Source organism: Phasianus colchicus, chromosome Z (genome assembly GCF_987193195.1).
Source record: "Phasianus colchicus chromosome Z, bPhaCol1.hap1.1, whole genome shotgun sequence".
NCBI lineage: Eukaryota > Metazoa > Chordata > Aves > Galliformes > Phasianidae > Phasianus > Phasianus colchicus.
The window spans coordinates 42,073,920-42,101,153 of record NC_143476.1 but is presented as its reverse complement, the minus strand read 5'-3'; the positions used below and the strand labels follow the sequence as shown (position 1 = coordinate 42,101,153).

Here is a 27,234-nt window from a genome sequence, read left to right as displayed (position 1 = left end):
CTGTGTGTTCTGAGCTTCTGCCCCAGTATACCACAATAGGCTGCTACTTCCTTGCTATGCACAAGTAGATGTTTTTTAGTTAATTCCATTTCACACATAAAATTCATATATATCCTCTGAAAAATTTCCAGCAGGCAGGCATTTTAGAAAATATAATAAAGTCTTTATTATCAAAACATAGATACACATATCAGAAGTGAAAAAAAAAGGCGCTGTATAAATTTCAGGAGCATAATTCCACTCAGTGTCTTTGTTTTGCAAAGAATCCCTGGAGCTGAACATGTTAATGGGATCTAGAATCCTTCATGTGCCAAACACCAATACTGAAAACCTCAGGAATAATTTTGCATTTCACAGAGTTACTTTATTATTTATTTTTCGGCGTTTACTAAATTCTTCCAAGGTACATTTCTCTAATCAGATTTCTTTCCTTGTATTCTTGTCTGAATTTTGCAGAAATCTTCATTTCTACTTGAAGTTGCATATGAACAGCTAGGAAATAATATTGCAATATCGTGAAGAAACCATGTTTGTGCTGTATTGTGTTTATGTTTGAATGATTTCTTCTGCTTGTGGATTTTTGGTTTTGGTTGGTTGTTTTGCTTTCATTCCCCTAGGCCCGGACTATCTAATGATGTTTAAATCCACTACCTAAGGCAGGAGAAGTTTTAAATAATGAGGAAGGTAGATAGCGTAGTGAGCCATGGTTTGACAAATCACAGAGGGTGGGCAGAAAAGAGGCATGAGTTAAAAGAAGGACTGATCACATGTGTTTCAACTCAGTGTGCTGCCAAGTAAAATATAAGTGCAGTCATAACTCGTACAAACATTTTAACATTGACAGAGAAGTCACCAAATAAACAGTTGCTTTCTATCACGAACAAAAGGAAAAGCAGTGTTTCTATTAAGCTCCTTTATCAATAGAGACATTTTCCCATCAATCTAAACGAGAACAATCTTGTAATCTGTGGAAACCAGAAGAAAATGGCAGGACTTTACACCTGTGAGATCAGTTAGATCAATAGTGTTGTATAAATACTCAAAATTTCACCCTCCTTGCTTTTTTTTTTTCTTGTTTTTCAGAAGAAAAGTAGTAGCAGGGCATATGAAAACAACAGCATTTTTTCATAGAAACATATTACTTCTACTGTAAATTATTTTTTAATGCTCAGAGATTAGCATACTGTGAATAGTAGTTATTGATGACTATGTAAGCCATGAGCTGTTTCAGATTTGGCTACCTGGATAAATCTATATTAGAATTCCCTTGTGTGCAGTGGATCTGGACTGTGTGTCTTCACTTTCTTGAGTGACTTGAAAAGTGACAAGTAGGTTGTGTATTTTCCTACGAATCTGAATTTCCCTTATAAAGATAAACTTGCAGGCTATTTCAGTCTTTCTTAACATTGAGTGTTGTTCAAAGTCACGTTTAGCAGAATTCTTTTTCCTGCTTTTAAGTGTATGAGGTTATCCCTTCACTGAATTCGTTCCATAACTATTTCAGTCTTCCCATCACTATATATTCCTAATCTTTTGTTTTTTTGTCAGTTGAAATGAAAGCACTATGCTGCTATCATTTGTATCACTGTAATTTGTACCATATATCACTGTTGTTTGTAGTTTGATCAGGGAGTATATCCACCAGAATTTTCATTAGTTTTAATTAGTGTCATTATATAATTATATAATTTAATATTCCTTGAGCTTTCACATAATAATATCTTTGAGTGCAGTCATGCCTTTCCTTGCATTTCTGAGTTCATAAGCTTACATATGTGAATTCTGTTGCTTCAAGATTAATTGACAACATACTGTACCACTGTGATGAGTTACTGATTGGATGTGGCTTTTGAAAAATGGCTACTACTTAAGAAGTTGCATGGTCAAAAAAAGATGCTTTTATAGCAGAATACTTTTGCTTATGAGAAACATTTCCTTTTTCAGATTACCAATAAAATTTTCATAGAGCATTCTTTTGTCACAGCAGCATTCAAGGTTTGAATAAAATATCACATGTCAGTTAAAAAAAAAAAGGGTTCTGTATCTGCCCTTTTGGAAACTTGTGGCCACATGACATCACATTTTAGCTGGTCATTTTGAGTCCATTTTTTTTCTATAGCAAGTCAGCATTTTTCCAAAATACTGGATATTTACGATTACTGTATGTATATTAACTCTGCATTCCAGTAGCAGATATTGCTGTCTTGAGTACCACAGGCAAAAGAGCAGCATGGAGATGCTATGTGTTCTTTTTACAGATCAAAATTATTGTAATTTTATTTCTGAAGTAACAGCAGATACTGTAGGGTAATATTTCATGAAATTATTCATTTACTTTTCATTCTCATTAGCCTTGAAGAGAATGAAAAGCACAAGTGCATAAGGTAATTCCAAAGCCAGATCACAAAATGTTCAGGTTAGATGAAAGGTGGTGAATTGAGGTGATTTAATAGCAGTCAGCTGCTCAGGCTCTTTACACATATAGAGGAACACAAATAGATGGAAACTTTGTGAAGTCTCAAGTCTTGATTCCCAAACGTTCTACTGGCATGCTTTGATTGACATCACAGAATCACAGAATCACAGAATCACTAAGGTTGGAAAAGACCTATAAGATCATCCAGTCCAACCATCCACCTATCACCAATGGTTCTCGCTAAACCATATCCCTCAACACAACATCCAAACATTCCTTGAACACCTCCAGGGTTGGTGATTCCACCACCTCCCTGGGCAGCCCATTCCAGTGCCTGACCACCCTTTCAGAGAAGTAGTGTTTCCTAATATCCAGTCTGAATCTTTCCTGGCGCAGCTTGAAACCATTCCCTCTAGTCCTATCACCGGTTACACGAGAGAAGAGGCCGACCCCCAGCTCGCTACAACCTCCCTTCAGGTAGTTATAGAGAGCAATAAGGTCTCCCCTGAGCCTCCTCTTCTCCAGACTGAACAATCCCAGCTCCCTCAGCCGCTCCTCATAAGGCCTGTGCTCCAGACCCCTCACCAGCTTTGTTGCCCTTCTTTGAACACGCTCCAGGGCCTCAATGTCTTTCTTGCAGTGAGGGATCCAGAACTGGACACAGTACTCAAGGTGCGGCCTCACCAGAGCTGAGTACAGGGGGACATTACTTCCCTACTCCTGCTGGTCACACTACTTCTGATACAAGCCAGGATGCCATTGGCCTTCTTGGCCACCCAGGCACACTGCTGGCTCATGTTTAGCCAAGTGTCAACCAACACCCCCAGGTCCATTTCCTCTACACAGTCTTCTAGCCACTCCGCCCCAAGCCTGTAGTGTTGCATGGGATTGCTGTTGCCAAAGTGTAGGACCCAGCATTTGGTCTTATTAAACCTCATCCCATTGGCTTCAGCCCCGCTATCCAGCCTGTCCAGATCCCTCTGTAGGGCATCGCTACACCCAGGCAGATCGACACTTCCAGCCAACTTGGTGTCATCTGCAAACTTACTGAGGGTGCACTCAATGCCCTCATCCAGGTCATCAATAAAGATATTGAAAAGGACAGGCCCCAGCACCGACCCCTGGGGAACACCACTCGTGACCAGTCGCCAGCTGGATTTAGCTCCATTGACCACCACTCTCTGGGCCCGGCGCTCCAGCCAGTTCCTTACCCAACCAAGAGTGTACCTGTCCAAGCCACGGACTGCCAGCTTCTGCAGGAGAAGTCTTTTTTCTGATTGCTTCCTCAAGCCAGAATCTTTTTTCAAGGTTTCAGTTACTTGGAAGACTTATCCAAAGAGCCACCTGAAGCAAAGAATATCTCACATTTTCTATTGCTTGTATCTATAGATGCAGTATGGATCTACCTGTTTAGTTATTCATGGTTCAATCAATTCAGGAAGAGGATCCAGAGGGATAGGATTGTTTGCTGTCTTGCATCACTATAATCAAAGATGGTGCTTATCTTCCATGTATCTTACAATGCTGAAGAAATTACCAATCAAAGCAGTCAAGAAGAATACAAAATGAGGAGGCAATGCTATGAATTATTTGGGCTTAAGTCTGTAATGAGCCTGCAGAGTTGTTCTGTGTATTTTCATGGGATAAATGTGATTGAATGATTGAGTTAGGGCACTGTGCATATCTATGTGAAAGCTAGTATAGTTATTCTGTCTGTCCATTTTTATTTTATTTTTGGGTACTGTACAGGTACTGCAAATACAAGAGAGTGAGTAAAGATTGTGCCTTCAAGGACAAGAGCATTGCAAGGGCACTGCAAAGAAAGACATTTGAGTTATGTGGGTAGAAAATTTGTAATAAGTAGAAAACACCAAGGCTGTGTTGCTCTGGTGATGTCCAGAGAGGAAGTGTTTAAAAACAAACAAACAAAAATAAAAGTTACTTTTTGAAAGTTGTTGAATTCTAGAAAGCCACCAGAAAGAACAACTGCAGAGCAAGTCTGGAGGGGCACAGAAGGAGATATTTGTTCAAATCCATTTTCATTTTTATCCCTTCCCACAGTTTGGCTTTTTCCATATGTTACCTTATACCAGGTGTCATACCGAAACTTTCTTTTTAAAAATTCAAAGAATTTGTGGTATTTGAAGCATACTGAGTATAAGGAAGAGGCTTTCAGATACACCTGGAAAATTCATCCTATTTCAGATCCTGATGGAGCATTTTTGCTTATAATTTTTGTGCTTAGTGCCCTAGGGTGGCTGTCAAAATCTTCTTGCGTAGCACAGTATCATGATAAAAATGAAGAGCAAGTTCACTTTTAGTACAATATTTATTTCTCTGTTTATAATCCTTTTTCATCAGAATCCTTCCATCACCTGCAGTGAGTCATTAGCTGCAGTCATGCTCCTTCTTCTCCAGTGACTCATGTGTTATTTTCTCCAAAAGGTACAGATTCAGCAAAACAAGTAGGCAAAATCCCATACTAATGAGTGATTTGTGATTGGTAATCATAGTGCTCTTCTAAATAGAAGACTGGAGTTCAAGGCCAGTCACATAAGGGAAACGTACATTGCATTTCTCACTACTAGATTGATATTTTAAAACATTTTTCCATCTTTTCTTCTTCTTTTCTCTTTCCTCCCTCTTTCTTCTACCTGCCTTCTCCTCTGAGTGCATCTCGGAAGTAAAGGACAATTTCTAGGGGTGGACATGATCAATTATGACTAGGAGAAGGTGTGCTCACCAGGGAATCCAATGGAAAAACGTTCGTTGCTGAATCCCAGTCAATTCTGAATGTCAGACCAAATGCTTTTGTATATCTACAAAAAAAACCAAACAAACAAACAAAAAAACCCACCAAAAGATATAGGCTGCAAGATGCACCTTTTAAAAAGGCATCTCTGGTATTCACTACTAAGCACATGAATTTTCAGGATTGTAATTTTAAATTTTGTGTTGTGTTCTTGTCATCTCTGCAACTATATTTTACTTGTAGTACATAAGATATGATTAGATGAATTCTGAAGGACCCTTCTAAGATAAACTTGTAATTTTGTACGTTATCCAGACCAGAAATTTTACAAGGCTTTGGAAAACCTAGGTTACATCTAGGAATTTAAAAAAAAAGTCAAATATTTCTTTTTCTCCTTCTTGCTATTCTTCATCTTGACAGAACAGAGCTCATCACTCTGTTTTAGTGAAAAAGTAGTTATTTTTTCTTTAACATTTGTCAGTCTGGTTTAAAAAAGTTGTCATGGATCATGAATTGCAGAGATATCTTCCAGGTGATGGATGGCTATAAAAATTAGAACATTACGATGCATCATTTTATTTTTATATACTGACTTGCATCTTGGGAATTAAAGGTGTGAGTATGTAAATAATCTGTTTTTTTAGAAATTATTTAACATTATGAATTCTCATTCAACATTTGGAATTCGGTAATAATCATTTTGATTGGGCAAAATCTTACTTTCAGCATATATGTATAATCAATATATGTTCAGTCTTAATGGGTTGTAAAGCAATACAAAATAAGATTCCTCCCATCAGGATTTTTCTCATCCTATATTCTGTTGCATTTTCATTTCCCTACTTTTAGATATTTTCCCTCTCCAGCATAACACAATTTTGCTGTATGCTTTTTAAAGTGCATTCAATTTCAGTGTATTGGAGACAAGTTCCATTTTTGTGGTCATCTCATTACATCTCTGATGATCTGGCTCACTGGAAACAAGTGCTGAGCTTAGGCAAGAATGGTGCTTAGGTGAGGATCATTATCTTTAACTAGTGTCGTGGCCAAACTATGGCGCCATCCTGCTTACACATCCGATCTACAATGAATAATTCACCAGTTTTCTCATTGCAGGGTCACCAGTAGGAGTGGCTATAGCACATAGGCTTTTGTTTCCATGGAAATGGGCAGGGTCAGGTGGAAAACAGTAAAAGCAGTGGTTTGGGGTTCTAATGAGAAACACTTTAAGAGTAAAGCTGAATTGTGAAAGTGAATTAATTCCATAGGAAATAAGAACTTCAGATAGTCCATGAGTTCTGAGTTCTTATAGATAAGATGGTAAGACAAAACTATTCCACACTTTTAATTGCAGAGAACATAGTTGTAATTTATTTCTTTTCATCTTGGAGCTAGCTACGAGAGAGGTGCTATCTGTCCTGCATGTGCCTCAAATGCAGACAGAGGAAATTCATTATTTGTATTGCACTCTAAAAGAGAAGCTGGTGTAAACACAATACCTGTATAAATGGCAGGGAATTACTGTAAATGCAAACCACCATCAGCTCTCATCAGAATTTTATAAATTCTGTAAATTGTATAAATTGTATGAATTCTATGAATTTTACTTAGAAGAACTGTAAAAGGATATCCTTCTTGTTATAGCGTAAATGATTGAACATTAACACAGAAATTTTCATCATTGCTGTGCTGCTGGTCTCACAAGTTATTGCATTTACAGTGGAATACAGTCATGTTAATATGTACATGTAATCTTTATAATAGAACAAATATAGAAATTCTTATTTTCAGACACGTTGCTGGCACTTTATCTACTTGATATTTACAGTTGCACTCAAAATGAAAGACATAATATCTAAATATAAATCTATAAATATATCTATAAGTATAAAGCTATCTAGTCAAGGTGACTAGCAGCTATTTTGATGCAGTCAAGGGAAAGGGCTTAAGTAGGCTGCTCGCAAGAAATGCCTCCTATTTCTTTCCATGCAAACGGCAACACATTAAAGAACACAATAACACTATTCGATAGAGTAAAATCTCAGCTATTTTTCAACATAGTCACCGCCATTAGCCATCCATTCTCCTTACCAATGGAAAAGAGCCTGCATTTCTTCCTCATAAATATCTGCATGGCCATCCAGAATGTGGGTTGCTTTTCATGTCACTGTTGTCACTGCTGGAATGCACCACCCACCACCTCAACTGTGCTGACTTGCACTGTTTGATCTCTATAAAAATTCAGCAAGCATCAGTGAAAGTCAATGTGTCAACTTTTTTCTGCATACAGGAATTCAGTGACACACCTTTGCATCATATGCACTTAGATGTCAGACACCATTTCTCAGATTGCCATGGCAGCAAAATGTAACAATACTGGTTTGAAGGTTCAGCCTTTGCTGCCATACCCCAATGTCCACCTCTGATATCATGGGCCAAAATAATAAAATAGGAGACATTTGTTCTGGAGCAGCCCTCATATAGTCATTTTGGAAAGTCTTATGTTGTCTTTGTATTACCTTATCATCATCAAAAAATCATAGAATGGCTCAGGTGAGAAGGGACCTTAAAGATCATCGAGTTCCAGCTTCCCTGACATAGAGCTGCCAACCACTGTCTCAAGCTGCCCAGGATCCTATCCATCCTGGCCGTCTAAATAAAAAAATCCTTCCTAACATTTAACCTACTCTCTCCTCATTTAGTTTTAAGCCATTCCGTCTTGTCCTATCACTATCAGTCTGTATAAAGAGTCAGTCTGCGTTTGGCTTGTAAGCTCCCTTCAAGTACTGGAAGACTGCAACAGAGTCTCCCCAGAGTCTTCTCTTCTGGCAAACTAAACAAGCCCAACTCCCTCAACCTTTCCTCATTGGAGAGGTGCTCTAGCCCTTTTACCATGTTCATGTCACTCCTTTGAACCTGCTCCAACAACTCTGCATTGCCCCTGTACTGGTGCCTCAGCGCTGGACACAGTACACCAGATTGGGCCTCAATTCAGAATGGCAGAGTACAGGAGGACCATCACTTCTCTCTTCCTGCTGGCCACCCAGGATATAGTTGCCCTTCTGGTCTGCAAGAGCATACTGATGGCTCTCGCCCAGCTTTTTGTCCATCAGGATTCTCAAGTCCTTCCTGGCATGGCTGCTCTCAATGAGTTCTTCTCCTGTACTAGTCTGTAATCATATTTGGGATTGCCTCCAACCAAGTGGAACACCTTGCACTTGGCCAGTTTAAACCTCATTAGATTCTCATATGCCTACTTTTCAAGTGTGTCCTGGTCCTTCTGGATCACATCCCTCCCTTCTATTCTGCCAGCTATGCCACCTAACTTGGTATCATCAGCAAATTTGCTGAGGGTACACTTGTGTCATGGAATCATAGAATCATGGAATGGCCTGGGTTGAAAAGGACCACAATGATCACGTAGTTTCAACCCCCCTGCTATGTGCAGGGTCACCTACCACCAGACCAGGCTGCCCAGAGCCACATCCAGCTAGGCCTTGAATGCCTCCCAGAGATGGGGCATCCACAACCTCCTTGGGCAACTTGTTCCACTGTGTCACCACCCTCTGTGTGTTGTTTCCACTGCCTATGTCATTGATGAAGATATTGAAGAGCACCAGTCCCAAGCTGGACCCTTAGGGGACACCACTGGCCTCCACCTAGACTCAGAACAGTTGATAACAACCCTCTGGCTATGACCATCAAACCAATTATTTATCCACATAATGATTCAGCCTTCAAGTCCATCTCTCTCCATTTCAGAGATAAAGATGCAATGTGGGAACATGTCAAAAGCCTTCCACAAGTACAGGTAGACGACAGCAGTTGCCCAATGCCCACTGATGTCATCACTCCATGAAGGCTTCAAAATACATCAATATAACTTTAAATTGTGCATTCAGCTGATTTTATTGAAATGATAATAAAATGATAAATACATAGGAGGATAAAGAAAATATACCTCTTGAAAATACTGCAAATCTTATGATCAATTTCAATAGGCTAGTTAGGAGTAGAGAAAATAACTTTAAAATAATTAAATTCAAATTGCTTAAGCATTTCTTCACTAAATGCTGGCTTAAATATTATATCTTATTCACTTACAGTTATGTGTATTTAGCTCAACCATTTGGCTTTTTAAAGGAAAAAAAAAAATCTGAGACATTACCATCTCAGTTTTTGTACCAATATGATTTGATAGCAGCAGTAAAATGGAGCCATTGCTAACTGCTTCTACATAGAGATTTATTAAGGAATTTCTATCTGAATAGTAGAGTACTTGTATTTCAAATAAAACCTCTAGAAGAGAAATCACATTTTGGTTCTGCTGATGTGTTCTTACTGGTTATCGTAGCTTTCAAGTAACTCTTATTTTGCCCTTATTGAACTTTCCTGTTTAGGAGAGCAATTCATGTGATAAAGGAGGAAAGATGATATGTGGAAAGTATTATACACGACTAATCTCTATTGTAGAAAATCATTGCATACAAAATAATCTCCTTTATTAAAAAGTGTACAGTTAAGAGTTCAGCCCACATGCAAGATAGAAGCTTCACATCTTTTGGTTGCTATCTGGAGATCTGCTGCTACATTTCTAGTAAAATTAGAAACATGACAAATCTCGCTAGCAACACTAACCTTAGAGTCTAAATCATGAAAAAGAAAAGGGAAGGTAGTAATTTCACATTTCTACTGCTGTCACCATCCGAGGAGGTGACTAGGCTGCATTATTTTCAACAGTTAAAGTCATCAGGTCTCAAACTGTTTAATTGTAACTCTGAAAGGAAGACCAGTGTGTTCTGACTCATACTGAAATTAAAACATGATTGCTTATCTCTGTAGCTGAAATGAAAAACCGAAATCTTCCATTCAGTTCAGCAGTCAGCTCCTCTAGCTGACACAAGTCCAAATGTTCTATTTCATTCACTCATAAATAAAGCATGGGACAGATATGCCAGGTTTACAAATTGCTGGAGGAGATAGTGTCTGTAGACTGCCTTTCCTTTGCCCTCTTCTACTAAATGTAATACGAATCCAAAATGAGTTCTTCTTCTGCCTGGGGGATTTTAAACACACACAGACAGATTAGATATTAGGAGAAAAAAAAGAGTGGTGAGGTGCTGGAATGGGCTGCGAGGGAGGTGGTGGAATCATTGCCCCTGGAGGTGCTCAAGGGACATGTGGGTATGGCACTGAGGGTTGTGGTTAGTGGACATGCTGGTGATGGGCGGATGGTTGCACTTGGTCTTTTCCAACATTAATGATTTCATGATTCTGTGATTTCCTTGAGAATGAAGCACATCCTGTTTCTGCTCATGGCTGTACCCCTGGCTTCCTCAAAAGTGTGGTAGAGAAAGTTACCACAGAGGACGGTGTGCTGGGGACTTCTTTTCAGTTTGGGAAAAGCAAAAAGTAGCACACTGAGAGGAAAGTATTCTTATTTGATCCACCCTGTCCTATGCATGAAGCATGATCTGAACTCCTTCTCTGCAGCCTCCACAAAACATCTGCCCACTTCAGCTTCCCTGACATTTACAAAGACTCTGCCACAGGCACTCTATGTTTGGGGGCATCACATCCAAAGCCTCCTCCCAAGACTTTCTTGTTAGGGTCCCTGGCAGTGAGCTGCTGCTTCGGCAAGCATGAACACACACTTTGCTCCTGCTTTGTGCCAGCATTTGAACACTCATTTTCTAGTTTGAACCCCTACATAGAAAGCAGAAAACTGTCCAAATTCTGTCCTTGTTTCTTGTGTCCCACACTGGAAGTTAGCTTTTCCCTTCCCATGAAGGGCCACAGTCTTTGATTCTATCCATCTTTGCCCATCTTGCTTCCTTGTCCGTCATAGGAAAGCTTTACTTTCTAAAGTGTACATGATGACTTGTTTACCTGCTGCTCATACTGCTCAGTACCCTCTACTATTTTTTTCTCCTGCTCTGTGCTGGAATATATTTAGACACACCCTGATTTTCCAAGAAATCAAGTTCACAGTTCTATTACAACATTTATTAGATTGTGGAAGGATCCTTCTAGCAATATGCCATTCAGAAGGTATAGCTTGTTACTGGGAGGATGGTAAGATTTGACTAAAAAAGAAGGCTGTCACTGTAGCAAAAACCTTGTCAGAAGAGAGATGTGAGCTTGTCATTTGTCCATTATATTCCTTGCAGGTTTGATAAAACACATGAATATTTAGTTACATCAGCAGTGAGCTTTTACCATAATCATCTTCAATTGCGATTGCTTTGGTGGACTACATACCAGCAGCACAAGGAGCTTTTTATATTTCTTCTTTCTTATTGGAAAATCACTGTTAGACAGGTAAAATGGTTTACAAGTGTAAGTGCAATACATTTGCTTCTAGTAATGCAGATGTATTGATGCCTTGTTTTTCATCTAGCAAATGTACGTTGTAAGTTAAGTATTTCTTTGAAAGCAGTAAAAAAGTTCTTTTAATTATTGATACAAATTATTCCATTTATTATCCCTATTTATTGTCCCAGAAGATATCTTTGCATATGAAATATAAATAAAAGCAACAAATAAAAGCAATCTATTCCAGTTTTTTCACCTGAAAACTTCTGCATTTCTCTTGGTTCCTTTTTAGGCATTAAGAGTTAAGAGGCTCCTAAATAACTTTAAATAAAGTAGAAATTGTATTAAGGATGAGTACATTTGTCAGCATTATCTTTAGAAAATAGTTTCACATTGCCAAAACAGCTCCAAAGGAAATTGAAATCCACTGTATTTTTCATTGTAATTTTAACCAGACAAGAATTCCAAATAAAGTACCTCACCCTTCCAGCAGTCTAGAGCACCGTTTTTTCCTTCACCCCCCCAAAAAAGGAACAAAACAGAAGTCTGTTGTGATTGGACAGAGTTGATTGTCAGCTATTTGCAAGGGGATTATCCAAATAATGGATTTGTTGGGCTGTACTTTCTCTTTGCTCCTAAGTATATTGTTTTATCAGAGTCCTTAACAGGGGATACATTTTTTTGTTTAATACAACAGTGCCGTGTGCGTTGGATAATTTCCTGACTCCTGAAGGCCAACTCAACACAAGTGAGATTATCCTTTGAACTGCTGATACATGATCATGGCCTGTCGACGACCAGTATAGTTTTGCCTAAGGTAATATTTGTGCTTATTTATTGAAAGTTTTAACCTTAAGAGAAAAGAAGGAATACAGGGAAAGAATATAAATCTGAATAGCCAAGAGAACCTACTTTCTGGGCTTTTTTATTTTTCTTTCTTGTGTATAGGTAAGAGTTTACTGTCTTCCAGACTCTTTCTAGCTCTGATGCAGATGTCCAACAGAGTTTCTGAGGGTCTTTTGTCTTTTTCAGTTTTATTTGTTACATTGCTGCTCACTCTTATCCTTCTTACCTCTTCATTATTTTAAAAGAGTAATGGAAGTCAGTAGGGACACACAAACATCTCCCAGAACATCTGCTGTGATTTCCAGTGACCCTAATGAGTAGAGATCATCTCCATGCACAGTCGTGGCTGCAAATAGGTTGACATTAGCCTTTGAGATTATGCAAGTGAAAATTTGCTTTGTTTCAAATACATAACCTGCATGCTACAAAATCATAAGGTTTAAGGGATATATTTTAAACCATAGGATAGATGTAAAGAAAAAAATGTAGAAAACATCCTATTTAACAAATGTTTATTGTTTGTTTGTTTTATGTATAACTTTGTTAAGCAGAGACTTTGAAAGATTAGGGAATCCTTATTAACATGAAGTACTTCGAATAATTTTGACTGGTTCAGTAACAGGATGCCATCTCTGGATGCATTAATTATAAAAACCAAAATCAAGTATCTTTGCTGCATACCAAGCCAGACACAAATCTCATGCTGCCTGAGAAAGAATTAACACTGATTTTGTCCTTCTGTTCTGGGCAGACAAGGAAGTGCTTGAAAAGATACTTCAAATGGCCTCAAAAGCTTCAAATTTGTAACTCATTTTCCAGTGCTGCAAGCTCCCTTGGTTTGGACTGTGGCTTGGAAAACAACATTGGAGAGGAACTCAGCCAACTCAGTGGGCACGCAGCAGGTTTAATATTTCAAACACAGTTCCAATCTGTAAAGCCCATTCCCACCCTTGATTGAAATCACACTTTTGCAACAGACTTTTTTGTATATATGACTTAGAGACATAGATCCAGTTTTATTCTTGTCTTTGACTTCAAGGCAGTCCATCAAAATGACAAAGCCCTTTTGTGAACTGCTCAGATAATCACTAGCCTCATAGTTGGTGGTGTTTTACTGGCCATACAAGCAGCATATTTGAGGCCTGTGCTTAATGTGCAAAGCGCTGCACTGCATATTTTGCTAGTAACCTTTGCCTCAGCAGGATTATCAGCAGAGCTTACTGGCATGTACTTGAATTTTGAGCTTCTATTATTGGCTAGAGTATCTATTTTGTTAACCAAATCACTTCAAAGCTAGATGAGCACAGGTTCAGGACTAGCCAGCCAGGTTCACTGTGCAAGCCAATCTGCATTGACAAGACTTCGGAGATCTGCAAATACAAATGCAAAAAAAAAAAAAACAAACTTTTTTTTTAATCTGTATAATCAAAGAATATTAAGATAGTGTATAATCAAGGAATATTGTATAATCAAATAATATTAAGATGTTATAATAATGAAATAAACAAGAAAGTTAGGCAAAGCAAGACAAAGAGAATAGACAGGATGCTTACCCATATCGTGGGCTCACTCAGGAAGCTCCAGTGGAATGGATCTCCAGAAGAGAGATCCTTCCCTACTGGTAGTCAGCTCTTAAATAGGTTTAGGAGAGGTGGAGCCAGGCTCCACCCCTTCCTGCAGCACAGATGAATTGCTATCACCTGTGCTCCCATGGCTGACTCATTGCTCGCCTCAGGTGATTAATCAGAGGTTCAGGCTGTGAGTCAGCAGTTCCCATACATAATCACATGATTTCATGTTGTGAGCCAAGACTTTGAGCATATTTGATGGATATGATGAAGGTTTTAATACTGAGATGCTTTATGATTTTGAATTTTACTTATGATCAGAGATCAGGAACTCAGGTAGTCTTTTGCCTGTGAAATAATCCCCTTTTCCTGCTGAAGCTTATTAGGGATTTCTTAGATGATGACTGAGAAAAATAAAGTTTCTCAGAGGCTAAAAGAGATAAGCTTTGTTGCTAATCTTATGTTTGACCATCCCGCCTGGTTGTGTATGACACTATATGTCATTAGATATGAATTAGAAAAAAAAAGGTTATCATTAAATTTGTCAAAAACTATTGCTTCATTCAAGTCTCGACTTATGAGCAGTGACAGGTGACAGGATGAGGGAAAATGGCTTCGATCTGTGCCAGGGGAGGTTTAGGTTAGATATCAGGAGACACTTCTTTACAGAAAGGGTTTTAAGCACTGGAATAGGCTCCCCAGGGAGGTGGTTGAGTCACCATCTCTGGACGTGTTTAAAAACCATTTGGATGTGGTGCTCAGGGACATGATTTAGCAGAGAGTTGTTAGAGTTACGGTAGTATGGTTAGGTTGTGGTTGGACTCGATGATCTTTAAGGTCTTTTCCAACCTGAGTGATTCTTTGATTCTATTCTGTGATCCGTAGTAGACCTGTAAAAACAATAAAGTGATCTTCACTTCCTTTGTTTTTCTTCCAAAAAAACCTTGAAATTTTCTGTTTTGTTTCAAATGTCATGCTGTGTCACACCAACATAACACCATTCTAAATTTTCCTTTATAGGATTCCTGAAATTAAAAGGCTACATTTTGAACACCTACTGGAAAGATTAATTGTGCTTATCTCTGATACATCTGCCGTTGCACATGACTGGAGCTGTGCATAAACTTGCAGTACACTCTCCTCATTGCTGCAGAGCCTCATGGCCCTTCTTCCCCTGATGGATTTCTGCCCAAGATTCAGCTGTGAGCTACTCATTTTTTTAACAGTAAGAACAGAATTCTCCACTCTCGAGAACCATGACACAAACTTCTTTCATTTTATAATAAAGAGTGTGAATGTGAGTATATTGATCAAGGCAATATGCCATAGAACTGCTATGACCTTTTAGTCATATCAGCATGTTTTGGGAGAAAGAGACAACGCAGTGTTGATGATCTCCACATCTTTCTGGCAGTGAAATTTATTTTTAATTTTCTGCAGGAAAATGTTTGTGCCAAATGACAAAGGCAAGAATACTTCCTGTAAAATGTCTGTTAGAAAACAACATGTTGTCAGCTAGAATCAGGAGTTACTTCAGCCCTCAATGGGCTGATCTGGAGAAAGGCTGTGGCACGGTATTTACAGATCCCTTCTGATGTGTTTGAAGTATTTTTGGCTTGCGGAGTAGGCATAATTCTGCAAAGCTGGTGGATTTCTTGATTAATCTGAAATAGAAGAAAGATCAATAAATGACCAAAAAAAAAAAAAAAAAAGAGAGAGTGAGATTGATGGCTACATTATGTACTACACGATTCCTTTCAGCTGTATATATATTTTTTTAAATAAGAAAGTGTAGAGCTGCCAGTTCCCTTATCCATCCTTTCTAGCTCCAGGTTAAATAAGAAATGCTGTTCCTGTCAACTGGAAGATGTATTCTGGAAAGAATGGTTTTCAAACTATTTGTGTTTCTTTAAGATGTTTAGTTAAGGGGAAAAAAAAAAAAACAAAAAAAAAAAACCAATAACCTCTACATTCTGAAAATGAAAAAAAAAACCCTTGACTTTCTCTTGACTGACTTAAAAGTATAACACATCAAATACGAATTTTTAAGGAACAAACAAAAAACTGTCACAGAAAAGGAGGGAGTTGCTCTTTTACCTATCAAACCTTCCATATCTTTGAGTGTCTGGCAACAACTAGAATGTATGAAGGCACCTTCAATAAATGGAGGGCTACGATGGCACTATACTTACATTAATCCTTGATTGAATAGTACAATACTGATAAAAAATTTCCAACAGTATATATTGATCTGAAATTTTTTGGCAACTCTTTGCAAAAGGAAATTCATGCTTAGTATTTCTTTCATTACTTGCTTGCTGGTATCACCTGTGGTAAGCTAGCTGGACAAACCTAGATTAGCAGTTCCTCAAATGTGTTAGTAGCTAATTTCTCACTGATCAGAATTAACAGAAAGTTAATTCTGTTGGGAATTTAGCGATCTTCTGCATCTTTTTCTTCTCCTGATCTCTGTTCTCACAGGCTTCTTCTGGGGAAACTGGCTGCCCGTGGCCTGGACAGGTGTACACTCCTTTGGGTAAGAAACTGGCTAGAGGGCCGAGCCCAATGGGTAGTGGTTAATGGAGTTAAGTCCGGCTGGCAACCTGTTTCAAGTGGTGTCCCCCAGGGGTCGGTACTGGGGCTCATCTTGTTTAATATCTTTATTGATGATCTAGACAAGGGGATAGAGTGTACCTTCAGTAAGTTTGCAGATGACACCAAGTTGGGAGGTGGTGTGGATCTGCCTGAGGGTAGGGAGGCCCTTCAGAGGGATTTAGATAAGCTGGATCACTGGGCTGAGGTGAGTGGGATGAGGTTCAACAAGGCCAAGTGCCGGGTCCTGCACTTTGGCCACAATAACCCCATGCAGTGTTATAGGCTTGGGGACAAGTGACTGGATGATTGTGAAAAGGAAAGGGACCTGGGGATGTTGGTTGATGCTCGGCTGAAATGAGCTGACAGTGTGGCCAGGTGGCCAAAAGGGCCAATGGCATCCTGGCCTGCATTAGAAATAGTGTGGCCAGCAGGAGCAGGGAGGTAATCATCCCCCTGTACTCAGCTCTGGTGAGGCCGCACCTTGAATATTGTGTTCAGTTTTGGGCCCCTCACTACAAAAAAGACATCGAGGCCCTGGAACATGTCCAGAGAAGGGCAATGAAACTGGTGAGGGGTCTGAGCACAAGTCCTATGAGGAGCAGCTGAGGGAGCTGGGATTGTTCAGTCTGGAGAAGAGGAGGCTCAGGGGAGACCTCATCACACTCTACAACTTCCTGAAGGGAGGTTGTGGTGAAGAGGGTTTTGGCCTCTTCTCCCAGGCAACAAACAGGACCCAAGGAAATGGCTGCAAATTGTACCAGATCAGGTTTAGGTTAGACATGAGGAAAAACATTTTCTCTCAGAGAGCGGTCAGGCACTGGAGTGGCTGCCCAGGGAGGTGGTGGAGTCGCCGTCCCTGGCAGTGTTCAAGAGGCATCTGGATGAGGGGCTACAAGATATGGTCTAGTAGTTTGTGGTAGCACTGGTAATGTGAAGACGGTAGGACTAGATGATCTTATAGGTCATTTCCAGCTTTGCAATTCTATGATTCTACCTCCGTTTGACACAGATACACATTCAAGCTAATTAGTGAAATTTACTTTGACTCAGCATGAAAAGAAGAGCAAAAAGAAGGGCAAAATGATTAAAACAGAGACACAAGTTACCCAGCTGTTATGTTGAACAGACTATTTTTAAGCCAAAAGAACTGCAAAAAGAATGAATGGATGGATTTCCTAGAGCATCTAGTTCTCCAGATTCCTACAAGAGACTGCCTTTCTGCATTTTGGACACAGAGCAGGATCCCCTCTGATATTCGGCACAGGGATGGATGGTGCTAAAAGCAAGTTTGTGTTTACCTATAGGGCCTATTTGTTTGTTTGTTTCAATGTAAAGAAAGCCAATAGGAGGTATCAAAATCATTTCACAGTTTGTGCTTGTAGGTTCAATGTTTTGGAGCATTTACCTTCTAAACAGCTGAAACCAAAATCTGTAATTCAAAATCTGTAAATAATGTTCAAATGATAACTTTTTCTTAATTAAAAAATGTAATAGATAAACATTTCACACTTGGTGTTCATCTACCATCATAGACTATTACAGTGGCTGTCCATGCATTCAATTTTGTTTCAGTAGTATCATTAGTGCACCTCTAATAGAGATGGATCTAAGCTGAAATCTGACTACTGGTCGAGTTTCCACCTTAGTAGCTCATCTATTGCTGTTGTCACAACAGTACTGTCCGCTTGAACTGTGGGGTTGGATGCGACCTTGTGAACAGCACTCTGTTGGCAGACTTGTGAATATTTTCCAATATGTAGTTATCTCTAGTCAGTAAGAGAGAATTAGTACATGTATGCATATATTATAAATACATTATTTATATAATCATATAAATTACATAAATTATATATATAATTATATATTATAAATACATGAAATATACATGAATATACACAAAAAATTAAAAATCCATAAATATTTCTGGGTATATTTAAATATAGGAATGCGTTCTATTAGAGGCATTGATAAGCGGGAAATTAAGTACACCTTGCTTTGGCTGTTTAAGCAAGTCTGCATCAGAATCCTGACTGTAAGTGAAATCTGTGAATGTCTCAAAAAGGGTAGCTAAAATCTTATATCATGCACGAGCCTGGAGAAGCTGATTTCCTCCTGATTAATTCTTGATTTTTCAGTGTATAGTAGTCAAGTGGAAGACAAAATGTAGTCCAAATGTACTGATTTGAGAAAACAGCTGTTCTGGGTACTTGTAAACGGAGAGAAAATGAAGAAATAGACACTCCCAGAACTCTTTTGTGAGCACTTGTCTCATGAAGGATCTTGTCTCATGAAGTATATATCATAACAAGCCCAAAACTAATGGAAAAAGAAATAGGGTTTCTAGCTGTCTATTCATCCTTGGCATAACTAATTCTGTCTTTAGACATGTTTTTGAAACACTGACATATTTTACCAACAGATAAATAGATAAGTGACCAAAATGTTGAATGTGAATGAAAAAAAAAAAAAGTCATGTAAAAAAAAACAAAAATAGAATAAAGGTTAAGGATGCGGATTGAAAAAGCCTCAGCCAAAAATATTTCTGAGGAATTTTAAAATTTATTTAAGTATTTCTTTTACTTGCCAAGAAAGCACAATTTTACTTCTCTAACAAAATTTATGCGTCCTTATCTTACTAGAGAAAGGGCCTCTTACCATGGCACAAAGCTGCTAGAGTTTCCTAGGACACATGAACAAGATTTTCTTCACTTTACCACTCTTTCCACGCTAGCATTTTGGAGTTAATGCTTTGGGGTTTTGGCAGAACTCATGGATTACCCTAATGTAGGATACTGGCTTCTAAATTGTCAAGATATCTCATGGTAATTCTGGTTGCCCAGATTTTAGCTCTGTTGGGGATGAAAAAAAAGAGGCTTACTTTCCCATTGTCAGTCCCACAAATTCCTTCTCTCCAATTTGAAATGTCTAGGACATTATTGAGAAAAACACTGCAATCTTTTGTTCAGTAGTTGGCAAAGAACGCTCCTTGCATTTGTTGCATGGGGCTTTTTCCATGAATGTTTCACTGCTGTACAGACGTGCATACAGATACTTAGAGAGAGAGAGATGGAGACAGAGAGACAGAGAGAGAGACAGAGAGAGAGACAGACAGACAGTCAGAGACAGACAGAGACGGACGAGACAGACAGACAGACAAAGACCAATGCCTGCTATTTATTTCGATGGAAACTGCAGCTCTGCTGCCATCTGCTGGCAAAATGTAATGGAATATTTGTAGGAAGGTTCAACCTCTACTGCCAAATCATGACAGTCAGCTCTGATAGCATGGGTCTGCATCATAAAATAGGAGGCTATTTTAGGAGGTTAATTTTGGAGCAGCCCTCATATATTCTTTATATATATAGCTGAGTAGCAGCAGCTCTCAGAGCCAATATTCTGATGGTCATTTTGTTGTGCAAACACACATAGACAGTGAACTTTCATTAACACTCTGCTTAAGCAGTATGTGTTCAGTACGAAGAGTACATTTAAGAGATGCTTTCATCATATACTTAGTGACACAGTCTGCAGATCTCTATTTAGGACTAGATTTGTAGAACTATTTATAGAGCTACTTTTATAGAAAGCTCTGGAGATGGAGCAACAGGACTTGATAACTTAATCACATAAGAAAAGATTAGCAAGGTAGTAAGAATGATACTACTGTAGAAAGTGATACATGATGTCAGAACAAAGGAAAAATGTTATGCAAAGGAAAAAATGAAAATGAATAATTGCACATGTTTTAAATTTGCATGCGTGCCATTTACAATCTTTTTAAAATTTTTGAGAGAAAAAGAAATCCAATCAGCAATTAGGAATTCTTGTTTTCTGTTTGGCAAATAAATTATTTAGAGGCTGAAATGGTAGGAGGATAACTCTATCATACAGAAATCAGTATTCTGAAGCTTTCTGGGAAAGAAAAGAAATCGGAAGAATTACAAAAAAAAGTGTTGTGGTGTATTTGTTGAAATTCTGCATTTTTTATGTTTTAAAGATTTTACTATCATGGATGTCTCCAGAGTGCTGGAGTTAAAAAAAAACAAAAAACAAAAAACAAAAAACAAACAAACAAAAAAAACCCAAAACACTAACATTGGCTTATATGGTTATAGTGTTGACAGAGGAGTAAAACACCTGGTAAAAACATTGTTCTTGCATTTGGCAGAGTTCCTGTAATCACAAAACACAGACACTCTTATCTGGCTTGTGACTGAAAATGTGTGTCTTCTGAAATCCATTGCTTCAATTTATAGCTAAAATAATACTCCAAAGGTCATGGAATATATGTTTTGGACATTAAGAGCAGCCAAGAAAGGGCCTAGGGAGCATTCTGTTCCCTATCAATAATTCTTTCTTCTTTTGAAGGAATTGGCATAGTAATCCATCTGCCCTAAAACAAAAACTGAATGTAAATAGATCAGATATTCTATATCTGAATAAATATTTCCATATCTTTCAGGTGTAACTGAGAAGCTGAACCAGATGCAGCTGCTATTTACCAGTATCTAGAAAATACATGCAATTTAGGAGGGTTTGTTGCTCTGTGATTGCTTTTTCTCATACTTGTCAAAACATGAGTGAAGCTAATAGATTCGCTGGTGCTCTCACCGCCAGCATGCTTATGCAAGGTAACAGTATATGTTCAATTCATGCTGTTAGTGCAAAATTAGCTCAAATAATGGAGATTTTAATTAGTCTAGATGAGAATGATTCAAGGTTTATATAACTTGGTATTAAGTCTCTCTCTCTCTCTCAGTTGAATATGAAGCTGATTCCTAATCTCTTCTCTTCTTTTAAATAAAAGGGGCTAGATGTAGCATAGAATCTCACATTTATGGTCTCATTTTCTGCCATCATTGGCAGTCACCAATGCACTTGTCAATTAAAATTTAATAAATATCTTCTCTATCACTTGTTTGGCATATTTCTGTCCTGCCACTACAAAATCAAAGCATATTTATTAATCGTTAATATTATAAATTGAGCTTGATTATCTTTTTATTTTGAACTTGTTTCTTCAGTTAAAATTGAATAAGTTATTTGGATTTCATTTGAACTTGAATTTAAATTGAATAAATTCTTGACTGAATTTTCATCTGTGATTTCTCAGTTTTCAAGAAAACTGAAAAACAGTGGATACTGACAAACAATGGAAAACTGAAAGACTATTTGAGTAGTGCTGGCATAGAAGTAAAATATACTTGAGAAGAATGAGTATCTATTGCTAAGTGAGGAAAACAATTATAATGATTTCTTTCAGTTTCTGTTTTTGGAACTGAATATTGGAGCTGCAGATGCAAGACTAAGACTGCCAAGCCAAAGAAAGGGAAGAAGAACGGGTTCAAGTGAGAAACAGGCTGTCTCAGCTGTTGCTCTTTAGTAAAGTCAGGCAGTTTGCATCATGAGCATACTGACAAGGCTGAAGGCATTTTGTAATGATGAATTAAATGTGGTTGTTTGAATGTAGAGCCTCCTTGTCAAAATACTAAAAACTATAGCAATAAAAAACAAAAACATATTTCTTCAATAACTGACATATTTTCTCTGTGCCTCACTTCTTCATCTGCATGATGATGGGCAACAATTAATTAATTAATTTTTCATTCATCCATTTGAGGTGGGAAGAGAAAGTGCTTTTTCTATTTTTAATGCGGGCATTGCCCACCTTCTGAATTCTACACTTAATCTTCTAATTTGGATATATTATTTATTTTGTGTAAAGACATACATCACTTTTTTTTTTGTAGCAGTGCCATTTGCTCAGTTTAGCAAAGGTATCATTAAAAAACAAAAGGCAAACTTTCCTTCTTCGGTAGAGTATTGATGAGATTTAGGTGGGTGTCATATGGTCATACAAGTGGGAATGAATCGTGTGAATTGGCGACTGAATTAGAAAGTTGCTTAGAATGTTACTAAGTAAGTTCATGAACTGCAACCCAGAGAAGCCAAAAAATATATATTGCTTTACACATCTACAACTATTCAGCATTGTGTTGTGTTCAGAATAAGTTTGAGGAAGAACTGTCTCCTGACAGAGAACAAGAAATATTTGCAGTATTTATTTCTTTTGAGTATTAGTATTGCTTTTTCATGCATGCTTTTTTGTACAGTATCCATCCTGTTTCATGTTAAACTGAATTCTAGGGCAATACAATTATCTTTGTGATTTTTACGAGGTTTTAACATACACAAATCATTAGACCAAGATATAATTAAAGAAAGAAATTGTGATAGCTGAAGATAGATATGTTTCCATTGATTTGAAGAGTCCTTTGTTTAAAAATACACTGCTAGCAGATACCTAAGATATTCATCTTTTTGATTCATGATGTGAGCCAAAGCGTAGTTGATTAGGAAAAGAAATTCTGCCACCCCAACTCAGTTTTCTCATAGATTTATTATACTGTGGCCATTAGATTGTTGGGCTGGTGCAGCAATCCAGACAGTATTTCTGACTAACTGCTTTGATTGTGGGGAAAAAAAGCCTCAATTTACGCCAACTTCAGATTATATTTCCTTTCCTTTCTTTCTTGGCTTGTTTTACCTTGTCTTGCCTCACCTCTTTTCCCATTCTTATCAAATGAAGCAGTCTGTTTGATATGAAAGAAGAGGAGATGTGAATGAAAGGCTAGGTTTATAAAATCCATTTGTAATGGTAAAGAAATAATTTTCGTCCCCCTCACAGTAAGGTAGCTCTAGCTGTAAATCACGACAGGTAGAAGAGGAATTTCTCATTCTTTCCCTCAGACAATGTGAGTTCATAAAATAATCCAAGTTCCTGCCTTACCTGTCAGCTGATAAGTATCCCATGGCCCCCCTGTTTTGCGCTGCTTCATCTTATCCAATAAGTAAATACAGTGAGCCTCAGCAATAGATTGAAGTATTATTCTCTTTCACTCTCTCAAGGATCATTTTAGTGCATTATATAAATTAAAGCCATTTCCCAAAAAGAGACTGTGAAAGACCTGAATCAAAATGCTGAATAGTATTTTAGCGATTAGGAAACTTATCTTCAGGTTATAATCTCCTGCTGAATTTCAGTTTCTATTTAATTTGAGAATCGAAAATAGAATACAGATTCATAGGCTAAATTAGATTTGAAGTCTTAAAAGTTCCTCAAATGCATGATATTTTGTTCCTCGTTTATTAAAATTTCAGTAGTTCTGGTTTGGTTTTAAGCTCTTAGGTATACTGTTAAACTGAATTGTTGGGTTAGCTAGATTAACAAAGATAATAATCAAAAATTCATCATAGCACCCGTATATATTCCAGAACCGAAGACCGTAATGATCGTTTTCTCAGGTTCTATAAAGTAATGTTTAATTAAAGGTTCTATAAATTAATGTTTAATTCTAAAGAAAGTTGTGATGTTAAATCCGTTGACCGCTGCAGAGAAATAAGGCCTGTATCAGTAATAAACTGTAAGAGGTCAAGTTTCAGAATGCTTTGAACTCTTGGAAAGTGGAACAATCATTCAAAACTATTTTGTTTTCTACTAACTTTATCATTTTAAAGTCATGGTTTTATAACTTTGTCCTTGTCTTCTTTTTCACAGCACCTTCAGGCTTGAAGGAATATCTATATCTGGAGACACATCCCCTAATTTCTTGCATATTAGATTCATCATTGTGACTTCTTGCAGGCCAGATCTGACAAGTAACCCAGGAACCCAACCCTCCATGGAGCATGGGAAAGCCTTTCAAGTCAGAGCACAATGAGTCATGGGTGAAATTTGCATTGAGTCCTTTGTCTCAGATCAGACAGCTGCAAGCGGAGTCCAGGCAAAAGCCACAGCCTTATATTGCACTTGGTGGGAGCAAAGAACAGAGGATTAACGACTCACCCCAGTTCAGACACACCTCTCTGAACCTGACATTTGAGTTCTGTGCTGAACAACCAGAGTAACAACTGATGAGCTTTTCGTGGGTCAAGCCAGCATCCAAAAATATTTCTATATGTAGCCAAAAGGAGAAATGAAGCGCGTAGGTGATAATGGGATATAAATGCATTTACTGTAACAGGGGAATTTACTGTCTACAGCGAAAGAAGACCTCTGTCATTCCTTGTACATATTGAAAGCCATACAGGAACAGGGCATCGCTGACATTAAACTGCTTCAAAGGATGCTGTCTTCTGTCCTCCACCCAACTTTGAAAAAGTTCAGGTGTTAAAGATTGCATCTCAATGCACTTCAAGTTTTTGCACTGTCACTTCCATTCAGGTTAATGGTGTGTGCCACCATTTGCACAGACAGCCCCAGGAGCTTTTTGACCACAATGAGCTGTATTTTGCTGGGGCTCCAAAAGGTGGAATATAAAAGTAAGAACTGAAGAAAAACATTTGTGCATTCTTTCACTATGGGGATCACTTCACTGAAAGGACTATGGTCCTTTCGTAGGTTTAAATAAATACATACATATACATACATATATATATATATGTATATATATGAAAAATCATCAACATGATAAGGTGTGTCTATAACGGGGATATAATCTTTTTTAATAGCATCCATTTTTTTTTTTTATCATATTGTTGCAAGAAGTTTAATCGATTCAATTATACATCCTATCTGTTCCTGTTGAACACTGACATTGTTGTTCCAGTTACTGCTAAAGAGACAAAGTCATTTGTAATACGTATTTGGCATACAAGTTTTCTAGCCATTTGTCTATACTCCGTGGAAAAATCTAACAGACAAGCAGCATTTTCGGTTTATTTTTCTAAATAAACGTGTTGTTTATATTGTTAGCTGTCACTCATTTGGACTGGTTTTCATTATATCCAAAAACAATTTAAAAGCAGAACCAAAACACAGAAATTGTTTGTTCATGTGAAGCTGTGATGGTTTGCTGACCGAAAGCTTTAATATACATATTGTAATTTGTAAAATGACGAAGTATATTTATACAGGCAAATATGTATGGAAAACAAAAGGAGGTATTTTAACTCTTAATTTCAGAACATAGTTTATTTTAATATCCACATGAAGAAATATATAATGGGATAGTTTTTTTATGATCAGTAAGTTTCAGTGAGTAAAGATTTGGGTTTTTAAAAATGAAAGAAATGTAGTCTAGTGAGTGTGGCATCCCAAATTACAAAGAGAGCTTTTATCAAGTGTCTCACCTTATCCAGAAACTATTCTTAGTTGTCATGTTTTTTTGATTTTGTAAGGTTTTATTAGGTTTGTTTCATTTGTTTTAGCATGTTGGCAGGGCCACACCACTTAATCACAATCAGTTTAAGTAGTTGCAGTATACAAGGTTGTTCTTTAGAACAATCTGCAGTTTACAGTTATCAGTTACTGTTTCTGTATACTGCAGGCTTTTGCTATGAAGTTATTGAATATTTCAGTGCTAGAACTGTTTTGAATAAAGGTACGTTTTCCTTTTTTCTTAGTCTATTAGCTTGTGTGTGATTTTCAGAGCACAGTAAAGCACGTTGTTCCCAGTTCACTTAAAACATTCACCTTAAATCCAATAATTGATTCATAAAGCTGATTTTTTTTTTTATTTCCATTGCTCTTTGGAACCTTTTAAGTGCTCACTAAGAGAAAGCTGTCATTTCAAGAACAAAAAACGATTGAATACCCAAGCCATTTTACTACTCGTGGGTTAACCTTGTAATGGGCAGATATTTTTAAAATATATTGCTCTGCCCTGATAAGTAGTGTTCGGGTGTGTGTTTGTGTGCATGCGTGCACAGCCCTACCCTCTAATGAATGCCAGCTGTCCTGAAGTAAGTGCCCCAAGTCCTGTTACTGCAAGAGATGCTCATTTTATTATATATATTTGAGAAAGACTCTTCTTGTGACTATGAAGCCATAGATTGCTTTTATGGATTGTCTTGAAATCATCAAATGAAATAATTGAGGAAATAACAGCCTGTCTCATTTCGCAAAACTTGGGATCATCTCATGTTTTTAAAGAAACCTTTTTTTAAAGAAATCTAGCGGTCAATTTCCACCAGTACAGTTGATAAATGCAACCTTTGTATTTGTTAAAGAATGGTGGTGGTATCTTGTTTTTCAGACTAATACTGAGTTGCTTATTGAAGGGACAGAATTGAGCACTTCCGTTATTGTCTAATAACATTTGGAAAAGCTGCTTTTTTTTTTTTTTCTTTTCCTTTTTTTGAACAGAATGCACTCATCTATATTTGAAAATAATTCAATAAAAATGTAATGAAATAATTAAGAACTATTTGCTAATATTTTTCTGCTCTGCTGAATTCTAGACCAGCTCCTGTGTGAAATTTCACTCTACAAAATTCACCTGAAACTTTCCTCAGAAAAATGCAACAAATATGAAAAACAGTGGCTTTGTCACTGGAGAGGTTTTAAACTATGTATTGCAAAAATAGTAAATATACAAGAGAATGTACGCCCAGTTTGAGAAACAAATACAGTTAGATGCTGCAAATGGTGCTTTTCATCAATCTCATGCTGTAGTTTTCAGCTCCTTCCTACTGGAGAGTAAATTTTAGCACAGTTGCACATGCACATGTCATATTGTGTCTTTATTTTGCTATCAGTGGTGTTGGGGCAAATCCAGATTCCTTGATCTTTGCAAATTAAATTACAAAGCCTTCAGTACTGTGACATACATGGAGCCGATGCCTGCATGCTATGCAGAAGCTCCCCTGAGACAATACTTCAAAAGAGGAAAATAAAATGCTACTAGTATTTCATAAGGCTTTTGAAACGGCTACCACTTAGGATTTTTTTATGTAACGAC

At 37.6% G+C, this 27,234-nt stretch overlaps 1 protein-coding gene across 5 annotated transcripts in view; it reads left to right on the top strand.

Annotated features, from left to right (window-relative positions):
• Positions 1–26,627, top strand: part of PRR16 (proline rich 16) — a 156,792-nt gene extending 130,165 nt beyond the window's left edge. For 2 of the 5 annotated variants that reach the window (XM_090131078.1, XM_090131080.1), the window contains exons 3-4: positions 12,181–12,300; positions 14,918–15,567. The gene's annotated coding sequence lies outside the window, so the exon portion shown is untranslated. Of the gene's footprint in view, positions 1–12,180; positions 12,301–14,917; positions 15,568–24,050 lie in introns of those variants that run through there. The other 3 variants (XM_090131077.1, XM_090131079.1, XM_090131081.1) reach the window with 3 other exon arrangements.
• The last annotated feature ends 607 nt before the right edge of the window (positions 26,628–27,234 follow it).